Source organism: Mustela lutreola, chromosome 1 (assembly GCF_030435805.1).
Source record: "Mustela lutreola isolate mMusLut2 chromosome 1, mMusLut2.pri, whole genome shotgun sequence".
Classification (NCBI taxonomy): domain Eukaryota; kingdom Metazoa; phylum Chordata; class Mammalia; order Carnivora; family Mustelidae; genus Mustela; species Mustela lutreola.
Window position 1 is genome coordinate 263736682 of NC_081290.1, and position 22801 is coordinate 263759482.

General features: G+C 43.4%; 1 long non-coding RNA gene across 1 annotated transcript; it reads left to right on the top strand.

Annotated features, from left to right (window-relative positions):
• The first annotated feature begins 6177 nt into the window (after positions 1-6177).
• LOC131811494 (uncharacterized) lies at positions 6178-17264 on the top strand. Its single transcript, XR_009345957.1, has 3 exons — positions 6178-6409; positions 7410-7484; positions 13545-17264. It is a non-coding gene; the product is annotated as an uncharacterized LOC131811494 (long non-coding RNA).
• Positions 17265-22801: the final 5537 nt, after the last annotated feature.

A 22801-nucleotide genomic window follows, 5' to 3' on the forward strand; every position in this document is an offset into this window, starting at 1 on the left:
CCTACGCATGTTGATGGGAAGACGTTAAAGACCTCATTCTGTGTCTGCCTGTAACAAGTCGTGTAATCCTTGAGTTAGTCATTTCCTTTCACTGAGCCTCAGTTTCTCCATCTACAAAATGAAGGGTTTGCATGAGATTAGGCTTCTGAAGTAGCCGTCTATAGTTGGGATTGGTGGGCCACCCCCAAACTCCAAATCTTGTGATTGTGCATTTCAGTGGAGAGAGGGGCCGTAGCTTTTTCTCAGATTCTTAAAGTGGCACTAGGAAAGCTTAAGATTTGGTGTTTCTAAAAATCATGAAGTCTGGTCTTGCATCTCTGCACTGCTACATAACCATTTCGAATAGGTTTTTAATCGCACAATTAAAAGGGATCAACTAGCTCTTTCGGTGTGGGATAGATACTGCATATGCGTCCTACCATTGAAGAAAATTAGCCTTTCAAACAACAGTGGGAAATGGAAAAAGATCAGTGGGAAAGGAAAGGATAGAGACACAAAGTCTCCGTGGTAAAATGCAGCAGCTGCTTTCACTGTCCACGGACTGCAAAGACTGGGCTTTATCGGTATACTTAGAACTGATCGGATTTAAAGCAGTGAAGACTCACCTGTCAATTCACATGAGATTCGCAGATAAACTCGGATGCCAACGTGATTGTTTACAAGAGAAAACTCCTGCATGTGCGTGGGTGGCCCCTGTTCTGGGTGTCGAGCAATATTATTAATCAGTAGATGGCTGAGTGCAGATTCAAAGCAAAAGGAGGCAGATTCCTTTTGAGGAGTATTTGCCTGGGGTCCAGCTGAGGTCCCAATGAGCCAACATCATTGATTGTGTTTCTGGAAGGGCCTCGTAGACTTTTTCCTTTCTTCTATTCAGCGATCCCTTTCTTTGGTTTGTCTGTTAGTGGGCACCCTTGTTTCCAAGTTCTTTGTTCACTCCTGGTACTGCTTTAAGCCAATTATTTTTGTTAGTGAAAATATTCTTAAGGATCATCATGTGCAAACCAAGTTATGTTGTTGAGATATAAGGTGTGCTTTTCTATTCACAACAATCTTTACCTTGTTGACCTGTGTTGGAAGAATCTTGAGTGTCTAGCCTTATGTAACACAATGGTAGACGTCATGATTCTTGAGTTTCCATTAACTATTTCAATGAAACTGAGGCTTTTGTTCAAATACCTTTTTATCAGTTGTTCTTATGATAAGAGCCTGTAGCTATAAGGAGTCTCTTACCTCGTTCCTGGCATCCTCTGGGTTTCCCAAGAGAAGAGTCTGTCTGCTTGTTTCTCTACCAACTTGTCAGGTGAGCAAATCTCTTAGCGGTTTGGGGATGATCATATTTATTCTGTGCATTCCACACAGGCATATGGAGATCACCAGGACTCTCTGCAGAACCTTGCCCACCCGAGCAGGCATTTTGTAAATTAAATCAGAAGTTGCCATAGAGTTCTAAATATTCTGCCTTCCAAAGGGAAAGGTAGCATACACTGTGAGTGTGCCTCTTAGCAAGCAAGCCTGATGTAAAAAAGCATGCACTTATACAAAATAGTCAAGACATATTCACTGTTCAAGATGATCTCACAAATTCTCTCCTGGAGTACCTATATTGTGATTTGACTTATGAAAAATTATTGACCCAGAGCCTGTCAGAAATAAATACACCGTAAACAGTGAAACACAAGCTGGATTCACGCTGCCTCATTCTTTGGATGCCAGTGATGATGTAAAATTAGAGGCAGCAGATCTCAGTAACTCAGTCCTACAGAATAGGATTTGAGCTGCAGTCAGACCCCTCAACCTCTTACTGCCACACAATTGTCTACGTACACTTTTATCAATGCCAAGCAGGAAGTACACGTGTGAACCGGGTAAGGATTGCTCTCAAACCCTCAGTCCTCTTTATCCTTGTTTTCAATACAGGATGATAGGCCTGCCTCAGTTACTCAAGTCACTGCTTCTTCACATTCCCTCTCTATCCTCTGTAACCACCAATGCCCTAGAAAAGTGGCTAAATTTATTTAGATTTCTCTTAGGCATAAATGATTGACCGTGGTTTGATATGTGATCTACCTATATGATGTTTGCATTTTAACAGAAAAAACAAACAAACAAAAACCCCAGAGGAATACATTTCTGGTTCCAGAATTTCAGACCATAACAAAATGGTAAGTTGAGTTTTGGGGAGTAGTATTGGGGCGGGGGCAGGGAGCACATCCCATTAACTCAGACTTTGTGCCATATTTCTGGGCCTGAATTCTCTCTACTTGTTTCTAGCTGTGAAATTGATATTAATAACATAATGGTTACTGCCACTCCTTTGAGATCAAGCATGCGTTAACCTGTGGGGTTGTTTTATAGTAATTAAGTGATAAAACCTTTCTGAGGTTGGTGTGTGTATCGAAGGCTTTTGTAGTTGATTAGCAAGGGAGTGAAGATGAAGAGTTTAATCAACACCAGAGTTGTTATGTTCATGTTTATACCAGCGTCTTTGCTATTCTTTATGAAAAGAAGGAAGCAGAAATGTAGGCAGGTGGGGAGGAAGAGGGTCTTTCATCCACTGAGATGGAGCACATATGTTTTTTCAGTTTTACTGTAGGTTGGTGAAGATATGTCCTTCCATTTCTCAACCCCACTGTCAGACTATGCTGTGAGCTAACTTTGAGCAAGGGCCGGGTTCAGCCGGCGAGTGGGTGACACTAATAGAGACCGAGATTAGAATTTTCTTCAAGGGTAGAGCCTAGTTTTGTCCCTAGTCCTTTGTGCCTAGTTGAAGGCTCTCACGTAGCCATTCTGTCATCATTGGGCCTACAGTTACCAAGGATGAGGGAATAGGGACCTATCCATATGATCCATGCCAATGTTGGGAAACGGGGGTCACAGTGAAGTCTGTTGGTAGGGTTGTGGTGATGTCATCTTTATATGTAAAGAATAGCACCTTCCTCCTGCCTCGTTCATTCGTTCATCACATCTTTCTAACAGCTCCTACTCTCCTCGGAGCTTGCTGCTGAGGGAGGTACCAAGATTGATTGAACATGATTCCTGACTTCAAAGAACTTACGGTAAAGTGGGGAGGAAGCTTGATACTGTTTCCGTAATGTATCAACTTACATTTCCACCAACACAGTACCTGGATTCCTTTTTCTCCATATCCTCGCCAACACTTATCTTTTTTTTTTTTTTTTTAAAGATTTTATTTATTTATTTGACAGACAGAGATCACAAGTAGGCAGAGAGGCAGGCAAAGAGAGAGGAGGAAGCAGGCTCCCTGCTGAGCAGAGAGTCAGATGTGGGGCTCCATCCCAGGACCCTGAGATCCTGACCTGAGCCAAAGGCAGAGGCTTTAACCCACTGAGCCACCCAGGCGCCCCTCTTTTGTTGTTTTTAATGATAGGCATCCTAACAGGTGTGAGGTGATAACACATTTTGGTTTTGAGCTGCATTTTCCTGATGGTTAGTGATGTTGAGCATCTTTTCAAATCTCATGTCTTCTTTGAAGAAATGTCTATTCAGGTCCTTTGCCCATCTTTTAGATGGGCTCTTTGTTTTTTGCTACTGAGTTGTAGGAATTCTTTATACTTTTTGTATGTCAGTCATATTTCAATAGAGTAGGTTTCTTTCTTTTTTTTTTTTAATGTGGGAGAGAATCTAGAAAACTAATATTAGGGAACTTTGTCATATATACTATATGAAGTGAATAGAGAGGATTATTTCTGGGGAGATACATAGACGGTTTTTAGAGGAGATGTTTGCTGAGTGGCAGCTTGAAAAATAAGTAAGAGCTAGCTAGGTGGAGGAGTAGAAGGCTGGAATATTCCTGCTGGAAGAAACATATGATTTACACAAAATGGCTTCTGATTTTCACTGGCTAGAGTGTAGGGTGATGGGAAAGAGGGATGGTAGCAGACGAGACGGAGAATGTATGTTGGGGCTAGAAGCAGGCTTCTGGGCCATGCCAAGAATTTTTGGAACATACCTCTTAAGTAATAGGGATCTTTAAATGTTTTTTAATCTGGAAATACTTACTTTGTGATTAAATGTTTAGGAAGAGCCTATGCTAGGACTATCGTTGCAGGATTTCTTGGTCATGCCACTTGGAAGAATGAAGAGGTAGACCAGACGAAGAGTGGTGGGCAGCCAAGCAAACTTTATGGAGCAAGAGTGTAAAGTTCTCAGAGAGGGAGGGGACCCAAGAGGGTTGCCATTGGAGTTTCTAAGTTTAGTGGTTTTAGGAGCTCTTTTGCAGAACTATCTTAAGCAACCAGGGTGTGTTGAGTTGTACCCATCAGGGCTTTGGGTCACACATCTGTGTACCTATTAGGTTAATGTCTATGTGCTGATGGTCTTTTTTGCTGACATCTCAGGACTTATGTCTTAACTGCCCCTTGCCCGTGATGGTGACAAATGCTTTGTGGTTAATGGTCTTATTTTAGGATGTTTTGCAGAAGTCATTTCTGCAAAGGCTGCAAAGCAGAATGCTAGTGTGGTCCTGTCTAAGCTGCAAAACAGGATGTCAGTGGTGTTTTATCTTAACTGCCCTGACCCCATATTTTCTTGTTGGAGACCCTGGCCCTGACTGCCTAACTGTCCAGCTCACTCCTAATGCTATGGGCAGTGGATTGGCTAAAGTATTGATAGTGTGACCAAGTAGGAAGGCTGATGTCATGGTCCAGTGAGAGAGGAGGGGCTCCAAACTCAGCTGCAGTGAGTATGGTGGGGGCAGAGATAGCTTGAGGACATTGGCATCTTACTACTCCTTTGTACAACTGGCATAACTTCGTTGGCTATAGATGCATGCACATTATGGGAGAAAAAATAGAAAAAAAATCCAAAAAAAGGAAACAAGATAGTGAAGGTATTTTTCTCAGAGAAAACGGAACTGCCTCTTAAGACAGTGCTCTCGGAGAGGGCTGCTACCTTGGGAGTGAGTTCCGGGTGGGTATTGATGGGGAAGGTTGCAGGAGGCTCCCTGATGCTCAGGTGCTGGGGAGGATGGAAAAAAAAAAAAAAAAAAAAAAAAAAGGAGGCAGGAGAGCAGAGTGCCCTGAATGGGGAATGGAGGGGGAGTGCCGCTGTGTCTTGTCAGAGACCAACCCTCCTTAGCCCATCAGGCCAGATTTGGTATTATAACAATAGTAAGAGCAATCAATTGCATAACTCTAAACACCTCAGGTACAGTAGCTTGTTTAAGAATCCCAACACCTCTGTGAGGAAAGCGAAGCTCCGAGAGGTTAATAACTTACCTAAGGTAGAGCTAGTAAGTGGTGGAGCGTGGCTTTGAACCTCAGCAGCCTTGCCCCGGGTTCCAAGGGCTCCTCACGGAGCTGTCTCCCAAACTGTTGGTAAGAGGGAGAGCTGAGCTCCTAAAACCCCACATTACGTCTGCTTCTTTATCTCAACAATTCCAAAAGTGAGTCATTCCAATTCTATATTTAGTTTAGAAGAGAGAAAGAGGGAAGGGTATTGTTCTTGTGTCTGTGAGTTCCAGGTGAGAAGCAATTAAGGAAGAGGGAGATCATCCCAGGTTCTGGGATGCCTAACAGGCTGAATGGTCCTTTAGGGGATGAACTGGCCACATCTGAAGGAATGATGTCTTTTTAGATCCAAGGGTGGTGTCATTAAACCTGGGTCGTTGCCCGTCAGCCCGCTTCTGGAAATGGTGGGCAGCTGAAGCCAAGAGAACAAAAAAGATTAGAGGCAACGGAGACCTAGCCAAGTCACAGACCTGGAAGATGAAAAGGTGAGTCTTGTTTGAAATTGCATCTCCTGGGTCTACTTCAATGCCCGAGCTTTCAGACAGAATTGTGGCACACACACTTTTCTTTATTTTTAAAAGGTAAAACACTGATTGTTCTGGGGACAAGAAACTCACCTTAGCTGTGAACTAGTGCCCCGGTCGAATGTAGGGATCAGTTTCTCCGTGGCTTTCCAACCCCTGGGCAAGGTTTTATAGCAATTACCTGTACATCCAGTTGCTATAGTTACCTCTTGTCTACACGTCCAGAGGAGAAATATCTAAGTAGGCTCGTGAGCAGGGGAGCAATATCCTGGGGTCTGAAAAAAGAGTGGGACATGCAAACATTCTTACCCATACAGCGACAAGTGTTAGAGCATCTGCCCTATTCGCAGGCCCATGATCACGTATCTCTACCTCCCCTGTCTCTCTCCTTTCCTATCGAGATCACTCCAGTTCACGGGGAACAGCCACGTTGGAAACAGATGACCACATCGCCCCGGTATAATGGGACCATGGTGAACACCTGACCCAAGCTGGGACAGTCAGAGTCTCTTCCCTGGAAATCAGGGCTGGTTTTTCTTGCTGGTTCATCTGGATAAATAGTAAAATTTGTCCTGTGTAGGCTTGTAAGCCTACGGACCGTATTCTATCCTGTGAAATGGGGAGAAGGAAAAGGAGGTAGGTGGGCAGGGAAGAAACCTATGAGCAGAAGGAGTGGAGGGGGAGAAGTTCTGAGAGTTTTTCGGTCTTTGGTTCCTGTCCCTTCATGGGTCATGATTACATTCCTGCCTTAGAGTTTTTTCTTTCTTTCTGTTGCTGTTGCCGCTGCTTCGCACTTACCAGCAGGAATTAGTTTCTATTGTTTGTCACTAAACACACACTCCGCTCTATGTACATTATCCTCAGAGTCATCATTATGGGTTAAATTGTGTGCCCCCCCCCCGCCCCCCGTCCCTGGCTGCCAAGTGCACACGTGGAAGTTCTGATTCTCAGCACATCACAATGTGACAGTATTTGGAAATAGGGTCTTTAAAGACATAATTCGGTTGAAATGAAATCGTTTGGGTGGGCTGCACTCCACTACATCAGGTGTCCTTGTGAGTGAAGGGATTAGGACAGACGTACACAGACGGGAGACGGCGTGAGGACGCAGGGAGAAGGCAGCCATCTACAAGCCAAAGAGAAAGACCCTTAGGAGAAACTGAATCTCCTGATAGTTTGATCTTGAACCTCCAGCCTCTAGAACGGTGAGAAAATAAACTTCTGTTGTGGAAGCCTTCTGGGATGCTTTGTTATGGTGGTCCCAGTGAACTAATGCCAGTGCAATCCAACGTCTGAGACTCTAATTCCTGCTCCCTCTTCCCCTGACAAAGAAAACTCAATAATGCGGTAACTGCTGCTGCTTTTCTTAATGGTGATCCTTAAAGACAGCAGCAAAAAGATCTTTTACTCAGGCTAAAAAGTAAGCCAATAACTGGCATTCAAGGACCCTGAAAGACTACAGCTCTAGAGAAATACATCTTCTTAATGCGCTTGTTTGGCTTAAATTAAAAGTGTTCAGCTTCATGTCTTCCCAAAGAGAGGTGCCTGCTAAGCTTTAATTTTGCATGAGAAAATGATTATTTTTTTAACTAATTGGAACGAATGGGAACTCTTTCTTCCATTTATTGAAACACAGGTGAAAACAAAGCGAGTGGCTTTGCAGGAAGTAAAAAGGCCTTGCAGAATCTTCTCACTGCACTTGAGTTCTGAGGTCAGTGTTTGAAAAGTCTTTTCCATCAGTTATCATCACATTAGAGAATCAGAGAAAACCATCCAGGTCTTGTTTTTAATCAAGCAAAATGAGGTGTTTAGGGAAATGCTGTAGAGATTTCAAAAAAAAAAAAAAAAAAAAGTTTCGAGGAGAGGTGAAGGCCCAGAGTGAATAGAAAAAGAAAAAGATGTTGACTTTGCTGAGCTACAGTGGTATTTAAAAGGCCATACATAGAGACCGGCTGCAGAAGAAATGGAAATACATTGTTTGTAGGTTCAGGAAACATGATTTGCACTAATAGAAACAGGCACCAAAGAGTTTTGGCATTTGTGTGTGCATGCCCCAAGGCAATTTCTCCTGAAGGGAGGGGAAGAATTGAGGGCATTTTGTGTCGTCTTCACGTTTTTGTGGAGCAACATTGGTTACCGCCAGAAAATACAGGGCAGATAAATTTCAACTTCCATAGCTCTGAATGCTTTGGAACATCATCTCCCTTGGAGCGTTGTGTTGGGATGGATTCTGAGGGTGCATTCAGACTCAGTGGGAAAGGCTATCAGTTAGGGAGGATTAACTCAGGGATACATGAGTTCTCTGTAGGTGCCGCCCCTGAGATAAAGTCACAAACCAGTGGCCCATGGAGTAAGTGTGGACTGTGAGAGATTTTGTTTAACCCAGATGGTCTTCTAAAAAAAAAATAAATATGAACAAAACATTTAGAGATTTAAATTAAGGGGTGCCTGGGTGACTCAGTCAGTTAAGTGTCTGCCTTCGGCTCAGGTCATGATCCCAGCGTCTAGGGATCGAGCCCCTCATTGGGCTCCCTGGTTAGCGGGGAGTCTGCTTCTCCCTCACCCTCTGACCCTCCACCAGCTTATGTGTTTTCTCTCAAAGAAATAAAATCTTAAAAAAAAAAAAGCCCTCACATTTTCAGCTTCTCTTAAAAACTTTCAATTTTAGCAATACGAATTATTCCTATGTAACAACGGGATGGAGTTGGGTAGTGGTCCAGTTCTCGCCTGACCCCTGTGGACTCTGGAGTACGTCATGCAGGACCATACAAGATGGCCATTTGACAGAGTGTGTGAGGACTTGACCATGTTTGCAGCATTTCCAAAATGAATTTGAGTGCAGTCTTTTCTGAAGGGGTTGGCAGTTGGAAGTTCTACAGGGATGGAGCTGTGGAGTCCTCCTTGGTCTATTTAAGCACTTATGTGACTTCTGGGCATCATCTTTTTTTTTTTTTTTTAAAGGTTTTATTTATTTATTTGACAGACAGAGATCACAAGTAGGCAGAGAGAGAGGAAGGGAAGCAGGCTCCCTGCTAGTGGAGAGGCTGATGCGGGGGCTCGATCCCAGGACCCTGGGATCATGACCTGAGCTGAAGGCAAAAGCTTTAATCCACTGAGCCACCCAGGCGCCCCTGGGCATCATCTTTGATGAGCTGAAAAATGAGACATCTCATCAAACTACCAGCTTATCTTTAAAAAAAAAAAAAAAAAAAAAAGGCAAAACAGAATAGAGGTAGGGACTAAATTGTTCCTTTGGTGTCTAAGGTCCATGTCCAACTGTGTACTTGCCATCCTAATTGTGTTAAAGATACTGCAAAGACAAGTGCCCGAAATGAAACTTAGGTCCTCCCTCAAATCCAGTCCTTTCCAACATCTACCTCGGGGAAGAGCCTCTCCCTCCATTCAGCTGTGAATGAGAAGAACCTCTTGCTCATTACCTGCTTCCTTTCTACCCCGTGGCAGTCATTATGAAGCCCTAGTAATTTTGCTCCTAACTGCCTGTTGACCATGCCCCTTTCTCTTAGGCTCTGCCACCCACCGTCCTCAGCTCTATCACTTATTTGTTTGTTTATTACTTTATTTAATTTCCATCTCTTTTGCCATAACAGTGGCAAAGACCTCCTAACTGGTCTCTCGCGCTGTGCTGCCCCACTCCAAACTCTCTTATCGTCAGCCACCTGCCGCCATCTTTACAGAACCCAGGGTGGGTCCCGTCTCCTCCCTGCTCCACGCAGTCCAACGGCTTCCTGTTGTTCTCAATATCCACGCCCCATATTCCTTTGCACACACTTGGCTTCTCACAAAGCCTTGGCATTTGCTCTTTTCCTGCCTTGTGTAGTTTGTCCCTTCCCTCTCTTCCTTAGCAAATTGATCTTCATAGGAAGGCAAGTCACCGCAGTTCCCAGGCCAACGCCTGGCTGGGGATACGTTTCTGCGAGGGAGAAAGAATAGAGACAAATTAGTTGGCTTTTCTTTGGCTGATACTTGATTTTTAATTTCTTCTTTCAGGACTTGCTGTGATTGCCAGCAGTCCATTCTGGACTTTTCCTGCCACTGAACTGTTCATCTTTCTGTAAAACTGATAGAATAATTGTTTTATGTGCTTGTACTGAATAACGATAAAGTGGCACAGTGCCAGTTTGAGAGTCAGGCCTTCTAGTTCTTCTGAAAGCAAATTTTAGAAATACTTGGTTTTGGGCTATAGCTCTATATGTTATCATGTCTTTAGAGGACCGGCCTCCTCCAAGTTGACTTTTTTTGGTCTTATGAGGTCAGATCCTTAATTTTGAGTAGCCCATACCACACTGATTACTAGAAGTGGATAATAGTGTGCAGTTGCTCTGTCCAATATGGTAGGTACTCCCTAAATTGCCTATTTAAATTTATTAAAAGTAAATTAAATTAAAAAATCTCTTTCTTTAGTTGCAGTAAGCATATTTCAAAAGCCCAGTATGTACATGTAGCTAGTGGCTGTCATTAGACAGTGAAGATAATGACCTTGCTGAAAGTTCTATTGAACAGCGTGCCATAGAACTTTCCAGAAAGGGAGATGTTCACTTGACATATATGATATGCTTATAGCAACAAAGTTCCTTCTAATTAATCTGCTATTGTAAGGGATAATTGTTGTTAATTGGCTTTCAGTAAAACCATGAGGAAGGGAAATGAATCCATGTGGTCTCGAGGGGAGAAAATTGGTCAAATAGTAAAACACAGAAGATAGCTGAATTTGAAGAGGGAGCCCAATTTAGGGGTTCTATGGGGATGGAGTGAGGAAGGCTGGATTTGGGAGGGGTTCCCTGTATCATGCTGGTTCCTGTGTGGACACAGACAAGATTATCATGTGAATTGTTTCCACAGGAAAATACAGTGTAGGGCCCTATTCACTTTTTCATAGGCTTGGGCTGGTTGTCAAGGAGGAAGATGAGCAGTCCCCATACTGGCAACAGGACAATTAAATGTCAGTGTTGTGGCACCCTTCCAAAAATTCCAGCCTCTGACACAGCACCTCCATTCATTTCTACAGTACCTTTGACTTTTAAGTTGCCTTCATCCATATACTCTTATTTTGTTGCTACTTCTACTCCCCTCTTTGTTTTCCTACTGAGGCTGTAAGAGAAGTGGATAATTCTATTTTGGTGCTTGGTGTAGGCAGGTGATTAGATTACATTAGAGTTTCGTTGAAGGATTGTTATTGTCCTCTCCAGCTAATAAGAATAGGAACAGCCAATGTTTATTAAACATTTACTGTGTGCCAGTATTTTACTGAGGGCTGCATATACTTGATCTCTTTTAGTACTTAGGGTAAAATCTCTGAGGTGGTTTCCATGGTGGGTAAGAATACTGGTCTCCACCCGGGCCTTACCATTTACTAGCTGTGCCTCAGTTCCCTAATTAAAGGCAGTTCATGGTATTTATTTCACTTCTTATGCAATTAAATGAATTATGTGGAAATCATTTAGAATAGTGTTTGCCTATAGGAAACATACTGAGATATCACCTCATGCTTCTTAGAGTGCCTGTTATTAAAAGGGAAGTGTTGGTGAGGGTGTGGAGAAAAGGAACCCTTAAACACTGTTGCTGGAAATGTAGATTGGTTCAGCCATTATGGAAAACAGAATGGAAGCTCCTCAAAAGATTTAAAACAGAATTACCATATGATCCAACAATCCCATGTCCAGAAGTATTCATCCCAAGGAAATAATATCAGGGTCTTGAAAAGATACTTCACTCCCATGTTCATTGCAGCATTATTCACAGTGACAAAGATGTGGGAACAATCTAAGTGTCCATTGATGGATAAATGGACAAAGAAAATGTGGTATATATTCAATAGAATATTATTCAGCCTTCAAAAAGAAGGAAAGCCAACTTTTGGGACAACCTGGATGAAGCTGGGGGACATCATGCAAAGTGAAATAAGTCAGGCACAGACAAACATTGCTTGAGCTCACTTACACGTCTAATCTAAAAGTCACGAAAACCTGAAACTACTGTAACAATCCTTTGACCAAATAGGTTAAACTCCTAGAAGCAGAGAGTAGAATGATGATTGTTTGGGGTTGGGGATAGGGAGAAATGGGGACATGTCAGCCAAAGGGTACAAAGTTTCAATTATGTGAGATGAGTAAGTTCTGGAGATCTGATGTGCAGCATGTTGACTGTGATAACACTGTGTCATATACTTGAACTTTGCTAAGTGGTTAGATGTTAAGGGTTCTCACCACACACACACACACACACACACACACACACACGGTAACCATGTGAAGTAATGGACATGGTAATTAGCTTGATTATGGTGATTATTTCACAAAGAACATGTATATCCAAACATCAAGTTGTATACCTTAAATATATGCAATTTTGTAAAAAAAATAAAAAACAACAAAAGAAACTTCCTTGAAAAAACACCGATTACTTTTACTGTCAGTATCTTTATTTTTGCTAGCAAAGAAACACAGGTTTGAGGAGGCTTAAGGAGGTTGAGTAATGTTCCCAAGGCCAAGTATGTTAGTAGGAGGAGGAGCTGGGGCTAGATTTTGTCGTTTTGTTGTCAAAGTCCAAATGATGACTTGCTAATGAATTTGACCATTAGCCGGCCATGTCAATATGTTATCAAGTAAGATAATGTATATAGAAGTAATTTGAAAATTATTTAGTGAGATGAGATTATCATAATCATCTTTAGAAAAAAGGACTAGCTTTGTGCTATCTCAGGTTTATTGCACCAGCTGTTTTTTGTCAAATAAGTAAATCCACTTTCTTCAGCTACTTAAAAAGGAACATTATCATGTCTGTGATTTTGAGCAGAGGTCCTGAAGGGTTTCCAGTATGTAGTAAAATAATACGTTTGGGGAGCCATCCTGAAAAGCAGGAATGCAGCCTTTATAGAAGTGAAGATATCAATTAGGAATTCAGAATACTAAAGACTCCCAGATACTTGTTGGCAATTACTCTTCACAAAGATTTGTTGATGCCGATGGTGTCAGAAACCGTATTAGGCACCAGAAGCCCAATAATAAATTAGACCTGGTCCCTACCTTTGACAGGCACAAACTTTAGTGGAGGAACAGGATCTCTAGGTGTTGATGGATGAGTAGGAGCTTTCTGAGGAGAGTAGAAAAGGCATTTTGAATGGAAAAGGAGAAAGAACAAACTCAGAGCCCTAAAGGAGTATTTCTTGATTAAATAATGAGTTGTTTGGAATGGCTCGAGCTTAGGATACATGGTGGGCAAGTCTCTGGAAATGAACTGGGGCAGGGAAGCTGTGTTGAAAATTATGCTTAGAAATTTGGACCTTATACCAGTTGCTAGGGAACTACTGAAAGTATGAGACAAAAGGATAAGTAGATTAGACTTGTGTTGGCGAACCGTAACTTGGCATCTCTGTGGGAGGGCAGGTAGAAGAGGGGGTGAGCCTGGACTTGGAGAGAATAATCAAGTGAAGATTCTGGATAGTTCAAGTGAGAGTGACAGGGGTGTAGATACTGGGGGAGAGGACAGAATCAGGAGACATTTTTGGTGACCAAAAATAAAGAGCTAGGGAAGAGGAAGAACTAAAATTCATTTACGTGGTGTGGACTCTGTGTGAGCATCACGTAAGCACTAGAGATCCAAAACCAAGTAAGGGTTCCTGGGTTTCAGTAGCTGGAAGGAGAAGCGAGTAATAATAAATACACACAATGCAATGCCACGTGCACTGAAATTGTACACAAGAACCTGCCAAGAACGATTCTAAGTTTTTTTTTTTTTTTTTTTTTTTTTTTAGCTCCAGTGACTTGGTGAATGCTGATGTGTTCTTGAAGAGGAGAGGGAAAACGGAAGAGGAGTAGGCTGCTGGAGGTCTTTAATGCATCGGTTTCGATGTTCACTGGGTGGTTAGAACTTAAGATTTTCCAGCAATAGTCAGTCACAGTCTAGCTCATTCTGGACGTGCAGGAGTTACAGAAAAAGAAAAAGAAATAGTAGTTGTCTTTAAAAAACCCTGCTGGCATAATGCTTTTCCTTTTAAATGTTTTGTTATGAATATAAAGAGAGAGAGAGGGAGAGAGCGAGAGTGAGACAGAGAGAGAGACAGACTATTAATTGCCTCTTTACCTCCCACAGTCCTGGCTTGGGTGTAAAACATTCTTCCTGCATTAATTAAGGGTTCTGTCTGCTCACCCTGAAAACTTCTGGTTCAATTACTTAAAAAAAAAAAAAAAAAGAAATGGCACTGAAGACGAAATTTGTTTTCATTTTGCAGGCAAAAGGATGATATCCTCAGGGCCTCATAATCAGTGTCACCTTCTAAAGGTCAGATGACCTTTATCTTTAGTGATCTTACCCAATATGGATTCAACAGCAATTTATGGGTAGGCGGAGGTTTATGCAAAACATTCCATAATTTGCAAAGATTAATGAAAGAGCCAAGTGTAAGTACGTTAACTTAACCAGTTGGAAAGCAAGCTTAAGAAAAGGTAGAAACGAGTACAAAACTAACTTTGAGCTTGTTCTAAACTAAACTCGGTATTCTTCTTTTTTAAGTAGAAAATTACTTCTAGGGAGCTCAGCGAATTTGGCCAATGCTATCTCAGTTTCAACACTCATCTGGAATCTCTAATATACTTGTTTGCTAAAGAACAATTACAACCCTGATGTTAGAAATCAAGGATGAGGTACGACTATAGATTTTCCATACTATAGTGGGAGAGAAGTTTTATGCATCACTGCGTTCAGGAGGAAAGAAAGTCAAACTTGGAAATAAACCTAAACAGATCCTCTCTGTGAGCATAAAGAAGGCAACGGAAAGCAGGTGTTATCCCGGGAGGGTTGTTCTCGAACTTTTGGGTTTCACTGACTTATTGAGCGCTGGGGCTTGGGGGACGAGTAACCTCTTATTTTGCCGGCATGAAAACCTATCCTCTACTAAGCACCCTAACGCATGAAAGAGGGTTTCACACGAGGTATAGGAAGGACCTTGCGGCAGGGCTGCTGCGCAGGCCACAAAAGCTGGACTACATTTCCCAGCTGCCTTGCCGGTGAGCGCTGGGCGAGGCGGAAGTGAGCGTCTGCGCTTGCTCTCCCGGTCCGGAAATCCTCCCCCCACACCTTCCTTTGCACGTGTTCAGCAGATGCCCAGCCTCCCGCTAAGGTCCCGAAGCTCCAGTCCGGGCTGTTTCGGGGGAGGCAGGAACCTGTGTGCCCGAATGGCCACTGCCGACCCAGAACATCTTCACTCTGTTGGACTCCAAGTGAGCCAGCGCGGAGCTGAAACTCAGACTATAAGGAGGGGGGACACTGGCCGGTGAAGCGGCGTCCCCCTCTCTGGGAGCCTGATGAGGCTCATCTGGGAAAGCAGGGGGGAAAAAAACCCTGGAAAGTGGAGCCAGCTACTTCCAGAATCAGCTGCATCCTCCAGGTAAGGAACTGGTGCTCAGGTAGCATCAGTAGCTGTAGCAAAACAGAGCAACCCGCAGAAACACAGACGATGAAACAAAAACAGCCCAAGAGAGCACCTGTCCCTTATCCCTCGTCCAGTCTTTCAGTCTCCTTGCCGCACTCCCTCCTGGCAAAACCTCCAGGAAACAGCCAGAAAAAGGAGAATGTGGTTTGCGGAGTTCCAGCCATAGCACCCTATAGCTGAGTATGGAAAAAGGTGGGTTTTGAGAAGAAAGACAATAGCTTAATCGTCAGCACAGTAAGACATATACTTTTATTGTTTTACATAGCTAAGGTATTTGGTGGTGGTTACAATAGCTAATCAAAACAGATCCCCAAACGAAATTTAAGTGGAAGAAATTTAATTTCACGAAAACCCATTCAACTACTACTATTTTTTTTTTTTTTTTTTTAAATTTCACTAAGGATTTAGTGAAAATCCAGCTCTTGGCAGGTTCATGGGAGGCGTGTGAGAACCATTGGTGTAGATAGGTCCATCTTTTCTTCTAAGTATTGGAATTCTCCAACATTTGCAGACGCATGGGTGTGGTTGTGGGAAAGAAAGGGGGAATTTTGGTTGGGCGCAGGAACAAAAGGTGGCATGAAAAATGAAGTGATGGTTTAGTACCAGTTTCCTTTGGATTCCTTAGAATTTAAATTCCTTGGGTTTAAATTTCTCTGGTTAGTGGAGTAGGAATGAAAACGAACTTGTTGGTGTGAGAATCTGGTGGAGGGACTGTCGTCAATAGATGGCAGAACTGTCCAAGAGAAACTTTGGATCCAAGAAGAGCTGCTTTGGGGTCCAAAGTGTGGAACAGAAATGGGGCAGAATTTATATCCTGTGCGCTTTTTCATGGGCTGTAGCAATGCTCTGACAGCCCAAGAATTGAGGGTTTTGAGTATATCCCAAGAAACCACATGAGTTGGCCTCTCTGGCATCAGCTCTGCACCTTCTCCCCTCTCTCACCATCTCCTGTTTCTGGGACAGGCTGCTCCTACCTCAGGACCTTTGCCCTTGCTGTTCTTTTTCCCAAGGTGATCTGACCCCAGATTCTACCAGTCTATTCCTCACTTCTTTTAGGTCTCTGCTCAAATGTCATTTTACTAGCAAATTCTCTCTATAACCTGCTCACCCATACTCATCTGGTACTCCAGTTACTATCTGACACATTTTATTTTTCTTTGTTTATGCATACTAGAATAAGTTGCTATGAGAGCAGGGTGGGGTTTTTGTTTGTTTGTTTGTTTTGCTTTGTTTTTGTCTGTTTTGTTCACTTCTATATCTCTGGTACCTAGAAAAGTTCCTGGTCTATAATAAGTTCTTAATAAATATTAGTTGAATTACTACTGTTGCTGTTGCTGAAGGCATCCTTGACATGGACATGCTGCTTATTCCCATGACCATTCTTAAAATATACTTCCCGTTTTGTTAGTCCTTTGTTTAAAAATCCTCAGGTGGCTTCTCTGTACTTTCAAAATAAATTTCAATTTCTTTATGTGGTCAGGAAGGCTTTCTCAACCTATCCCTGCTAATATCTTCAGTCCCAATTTTGGCCATTCTAAATCTTTCTACTCTCCTCTTCGGCCATATTGAGGTACTTGTAGTGCCTAGTGAAACCATGGTCACTCTCATCCTCTGAGTTTTGCACATGCAGGGCCACTTCTGCTTTGAAGATACTTTCCATCCCTCTCATCCTTTAGGATTCAGCTTTTAGACATCATTTCTTCTAGAGAGATTTCCTACCCTCAAGGCTGGGTTAGTCCAACATTGCATAGTATTGATTTGTATGATAGCACCCATCATGGTATTTTTTGTTAGCATAATTTATTACAATTTAAGAACTAGACTGTCTTAGCTTGGGCTACCATAACAAAATATCATGATTGGGTGGCTTAAACCACAGAAATTTATTTTGCACAGTTTTGCCGGCTGGAGGCCTGAGATCAGGATGCCAATGTGGTTGAGTTCTGGTGAGAGCTGTCTTTCTGGCTTGCCGTTAGCTGCCTTCTCTGTGCACTTACATGGCCTTTCCTTGGGGCCTGTGCCTGGAGAGACAGGGAGAGAGAGACACGACTTCCTCTAATAAGGCCACCAATCTTATTGGATTAGGATTCCACCATATGACCTTATTTAACCTTAGGAATTTAAACCGTAAGCCTTAGGAATTTTAACCTTAAACCTCCTGAAAGCCTTATCTCCAAACAGAGTCACATTGGAGTTGAGCATATGCACTCTCTTTGGGTGTGGACACAGTTCTGTTCATACCAAAGACTCTACTTTGAATTCTATTAGTTAGAATGTCAAACACCCACTGAATAGGGACTAATGTATTTCCAACAAAGGCATATGAGAATGAAATGGGAGAGGAAGATGAAGCTGAGTGAATCTGGTGGGGGAAAGAGGAGATTCTGGCCATATGTGCCTGCTGAAACGCCGGAGTCTCATGCGACTGTCCACCTGAGAGAGGGTAAGGCTCAGGATGTGGTGGCTGTAGCCATCTTTGACGTGTTTCAGACAGTGTTTGATCCTGCGAGGACCCGTCTAGATCAATAATATTCCAGGATGCCGTCACATAGAAAAGGGAACAAATGAACAAGACCAGCCCTGGAGGCCTACAAGGAAGGGTAAGATCCAGCCGTCAGAGGGTGGAACCAGGTGGAGATCAGGACTGTGTAACCAACTGTATACTAAGGTATTTGGCAGGGAAACGGAATCTGGGTCTTTTGTACCAAGTATTTTGTTCCAAAGGGACTTGGTCAGGTAATAGGAAATAGGAGAGGCTCAGCTGAGAAGGGCCCAGGGAGTGCTGTGTGTCACAGGTTCTGAGGACATTCCTGGGAACTTGGCAGTGTGGGAGTCTCCAGCAGCTCCGAAGGAGTGAGGCAGCTGTGACTGGATCCCGGGTCCCAGGACTGGAAACCTTAGTTTACTTAACCTCATGATTATTCTCATAGCTCCAAGAGCCTTCTCAGAGCCATGGCCAACTGCAGTTTCCAGAGTAACCTCAAATACAAAGAAAAAGCCATTTCATAACTGGCAATTTTTATTATCAGAATGTCAAGAGCCTCCCGGGGAGAGGGCAGTCTAATGTCTCAAGCTTTGGACCCAGGTTTGTAGCAATCACAGAAGTATCTCTCCACTGGAGAAACCTTTTTCCCCTAATAGGAGGGAAGAGTTTTGATATGGAAACTTAGATAACCAAGGCAAATAGTTCTTCTAGATTCCTACTGCCTCAGGCCTTCCACAGTTAAGGCCCGCATCAGGTTGCTGAATATCTAAATTGTCTTTTACATATCATAGGGGAACATGGAGGATTGTCAGGGTGTCTTAACAGATCTCTCTCTCCTAACAGAAGGAATCAAGCATTTATCTGCAGATTTGTAGGGCATTGAAATAATTCTGTGTTCTAACTACCAAAGCCCAAGAGGTGGAAGAGATATGGGTGATTTCAAGATTGTTCCAAAATCACGTTAGGGTTTTAAATTGTTCCTCCTCACTTTATGGTTTCTGCCAGCCTGATTTACTCTTCAGTCCTCACACCCAAGATGCCTGTAAATCGTGACCAGCTTACATTATTCTGTAGGATGCTGGAAGGCTCAGAGTTCAGGAGTCTTGGGTTATTGACATTGGGGCTTAAGCTTATTAAGCTTGAGCTCAACTTTCTTGCCTGGAGAATGACTTCAATAAGAGTCTGTCTTCCTAAAGTGTTAATGAAACAGTGCTTGTAAATGGCCACACGGTAAACATCCAATAAATGTGAGCTTTATCACATTTAAATTTCCCATATTGGAACACACCCTCCACGAGGACAAGGGAGGCTCTTAATTATCTCCACGTCTTCATACAGTCTGTAGCACGTGACAAGAGGCCAGTGAAGGTTCTGTGAATAAGGAAATAGACTTTTGAACATATCTGGACCCCTGCCCGCACCTGTCCCTTAGCTCCTATGAAAATGTGGACATGTGGGGGCCTCCCATCAATGGCAAGAATATGCTTATAAAATACATGCCGTGAAAGTGCAACCTAAAATTGTAGTACAGTGTAGTATTTCTTCACAGATGCTGCTGGTAGGGGTACACTGCATTACTGTTCTCAGTGATCTCAAACATTTTAATCTGAGTGGTAATATTATTGTTCTCACTTGGAGGTGCCCAACAGCCACCTGGCGTCCTTTTTGCAGTGCAGAATCCTGGGCCCTGTTACTGAGATTTTGAGTCTTAGGTCTAAAAGGGAGTCCAGGAATTTGAATTTTTTTTTTTAAGATTTATTTATTTATTTGACTGAGGTGGGGGCGGGAAATGTAAGCGGGGGGAGGGGTAGAGGGAGAGGAGAATCTCCGACTCCACACTCAGTGTGGAGCCTGACTTGGGATTCAGTCTCACAACCCTGAGATCACTGCCTGAGCCATAATCAAGAGTCAGATAGATGCTTACCTGACTTTGCCACCCAGGTGCAACAGGAATTTTTATTTTTAAAAAGCTCTTCAGGTAGGGGGCACCTGTGTGGTGCAGTTGGTTAAGCATCTGACTCTTGGTTTTGGCTCAGGTTGTGTGAGATCCAGCCCTGTGTCAGTTCCATGCTTGGCACGGAGTCTGCCTGAGTTTTTCTCTTCATCTCCCTCTGCCCCTCTCCACCGTGCTCTCTTTCTTTCTACCATTTTCTCTAAAATAAGTAAATAAGTTAAAAAAAATAGCTCTTGGGGAGCTTGGGTGGTTCAGTTGGTTAAGCATCTGCCTTCTGCTTGGATCATGACCAGGAGGTCTTGGGATTGAGCCCTGCGTTGGGCTCCCAGCTCTGTAGGGAGCCTGCTTCTCCCTCTTGGCCTGCATGCCACTCCCCCTGCTTGTGCTCTCTCTCTCTCTTTTTCTGTCTGTCAAGTGGATGAATAAAATCTTAAAAAAAAAAAAAAAATAGCTCTCCAGGTATTTCTGGTTGTAGGAGGATCTTGGACTAAACTTTGAGAAATACTATTGGTTCATTACCTGAAGCTGAGTTGTGCTTGGGAAAAGCCATCTCTTGTGTATCAGTTGGGCCACTAGAAGTATTGTGGGAACAAGGGGTTGACCACAGTAGCTAGAGGTGACACAGCATGGGAGGAGCTGAGGAAGTGAAAGTGTGGAAGGGTAGGGGGCCATCGGAGAACCAGAGGAGCAGTCACGGAACCTGATGGAGACAGGGGAGCAGGTCACACACAGCTTGCAGGACATCACAGAGCCTGTGAGTTCTGGATGCTGAAGTGAACCTGCAAAGGAGGCCAGGAGAGAAATCTGAGGCAGCTGCTGCCTCCAGATGTTGGCTAGAGGCTATCCTTGTTTGGGGGGGGCAGTGCAAGAAGAGGGGCCGGAAGCTTGGAGGTTGCCAGTTACCTCTGCCTGCATCTGTCTGTCACCAAGTCTGTCCACTGTGTTCTGAGAATGACTTCTTCTTTTCTCCGGCAAGTTCCTCTTTTGAACAGCTCTCAGCCAGATCCATAAGGAGAGGAAGTTACATGAGGATATAGTTGCTAGCTTTGGTAAAATGGACGTGGCGCCCTCTGACACATCTTGATGTCCTAAAAATCACACCTATGTTATCCTCTCCATCCTGCGGCTTCAGGCCTCGGAGTGCCAGACCTTCACTCTTCTCGACTTTCTGTGTGTTTCAGGAGTAGCCTGCAGAGGATTCGAACATGAGAAGCTGCAGCTCTTTGCAAACCTTTATTAGAAGTTGCGAAGCTGCGCATGTTTTGTATACACAGTGAACTGCATCCTACAGCCTGCCTGCTAGAGATAAATAATTAAAAGGTGGAAGATGTAACGTGAGTGAAAGGTGTTTAGAATCCTATCATTAGAAAAATTAGCATTTTGGTGTTCCACCAAATGTCTACGCAGACGGAGAAACGTGTCAAGAAAAGCATCCCAACCAGCCTCAAAAATGGCTTTTCCAGAGCTGGTGGAATGCTGTTTGCTAGGCAGAGGTGAAGGATGAGTAGGCTGAGTAATGGCTCCCAAAGATATCAGGTTCCTACAGGGAACCTGTAAATGTTGTCCTATGGTTACACATTTTTTATATCAGTAAAATACATTGAAGGTGGAAAGAGGGTTTTTGCTGATGTATAAAGTGAAGAACTTAAGAATGTGTAAGTTAAGAACTTTGAGATGCGAAGATTATCTTGGATTACTGGTTGGGTCCTAGATGCCATCGTAAGTGTCCTGGTAAGGGAGAGGCAGGGAGAGATTTGACCTAGAGACAGAAGGGGAGGAGGCAGTGTGACCGAGAGGCAGAGATTGGAGTGATGCAGCCATAAATCAAAGAATGCCAGAAGCCACCACTAGCCGAAGAGTCAAGAGACAGATTCTCTAAAGGCTCCAGAGGTCCTCCACGTTGATTTCATCCCAGTGATCTATGGACTTTTGGCCTCCAGCCCAGTGAGAGAATACATTTCTGTATTTCAGCCACCAGTTTTGTTGTAATTTGTTACAGCAGCCACAGGAACCTGATTCAGTATTCCTTTTCCACTGTCAGCTTCCTCTTCACCCCCCCTTTGGTGTGGAACCACCTGCCTGTTGGGGTCAGTCATGGGGCTGGTGGTGCCTAGGGGAGCTCAAGCATCCCTGAGCCCATATCAGGGGCTTTCTGGAACTTTACACTCCACGGTGGAACCATGAAGTTATTTCTTTTGTAGAAGCAAGTTTTATTGGCAGGATTCCCCACTATATGGGGAAAAAAACCCCTTTTGTTCCATATTTCGCCAGTGTCCTCACGTCCTTCAATCCTCAGCTCATAGGCCTTGGTGCCCTCTGACACTTTGGAAGTGGTTTATTTTCTCCCTCTGCTCTGACAGCTTAGATGGCTCGCTGAGGTTCTTTTTGATGTCCAGTATCTCCTGCAGGCTATGGTCTACTCTTCTGCTTTTAGGGAAAAACCACAACCCTCCCTTCATTCCCTAGGCATTTGGCAGAGAAAGCAGTGAGGTCTTCTCCTGCTTGATGTAAGTATTACTGCCCTTTGCCTCAGGGACCTTGGAGGAGTTTGGTGGGGTTGCCATCATGAAATGCCACAGACTGGGTGGTCTCTCCGCTGGACGTTTATTTCCTCACAGGTCTGGCAGGTAGAAGCCTGAGCTCAAGGTGTTGGCAGCATTGGTTTCTTCCAAGGTCTCTCCTGTGGCTTGTAGACAGGCGTCTTCACATGTCTTCTCTCTGTGTCTGTGCCATACTTGCCTTTTCACCAGTCATATCAGACGGGTGCTCACGTAATGACCTCATCTTAACTCAGTTGCTTCTCTAAGAACCCATCTTAGAACCCATAGGGTCACATTCTGGGGTAGTGGGGTTTAGGACTTCAACATATGAATTTGGGGGCAGGGAGTGCAGTTCAGTCCATAACAGAGCTCAGCCTCCTGTGCTGAGGTGATTCTTGTGAAGAGCTTAGCGTAATGTTGGGCACACGGCAAGCACGGTATGAATAATGAGTTATACAATTACAGGATAGTTATTTTTGTTTTCTCATGTAGCTACAAAACCACCATATTTATCTGTACAAAAATGTGTCTATTATATAAGTGTAAGTGTACATATACATTTCTTTGGCACCTTCCTGAGTAAAATGTTAGTAATTTCATT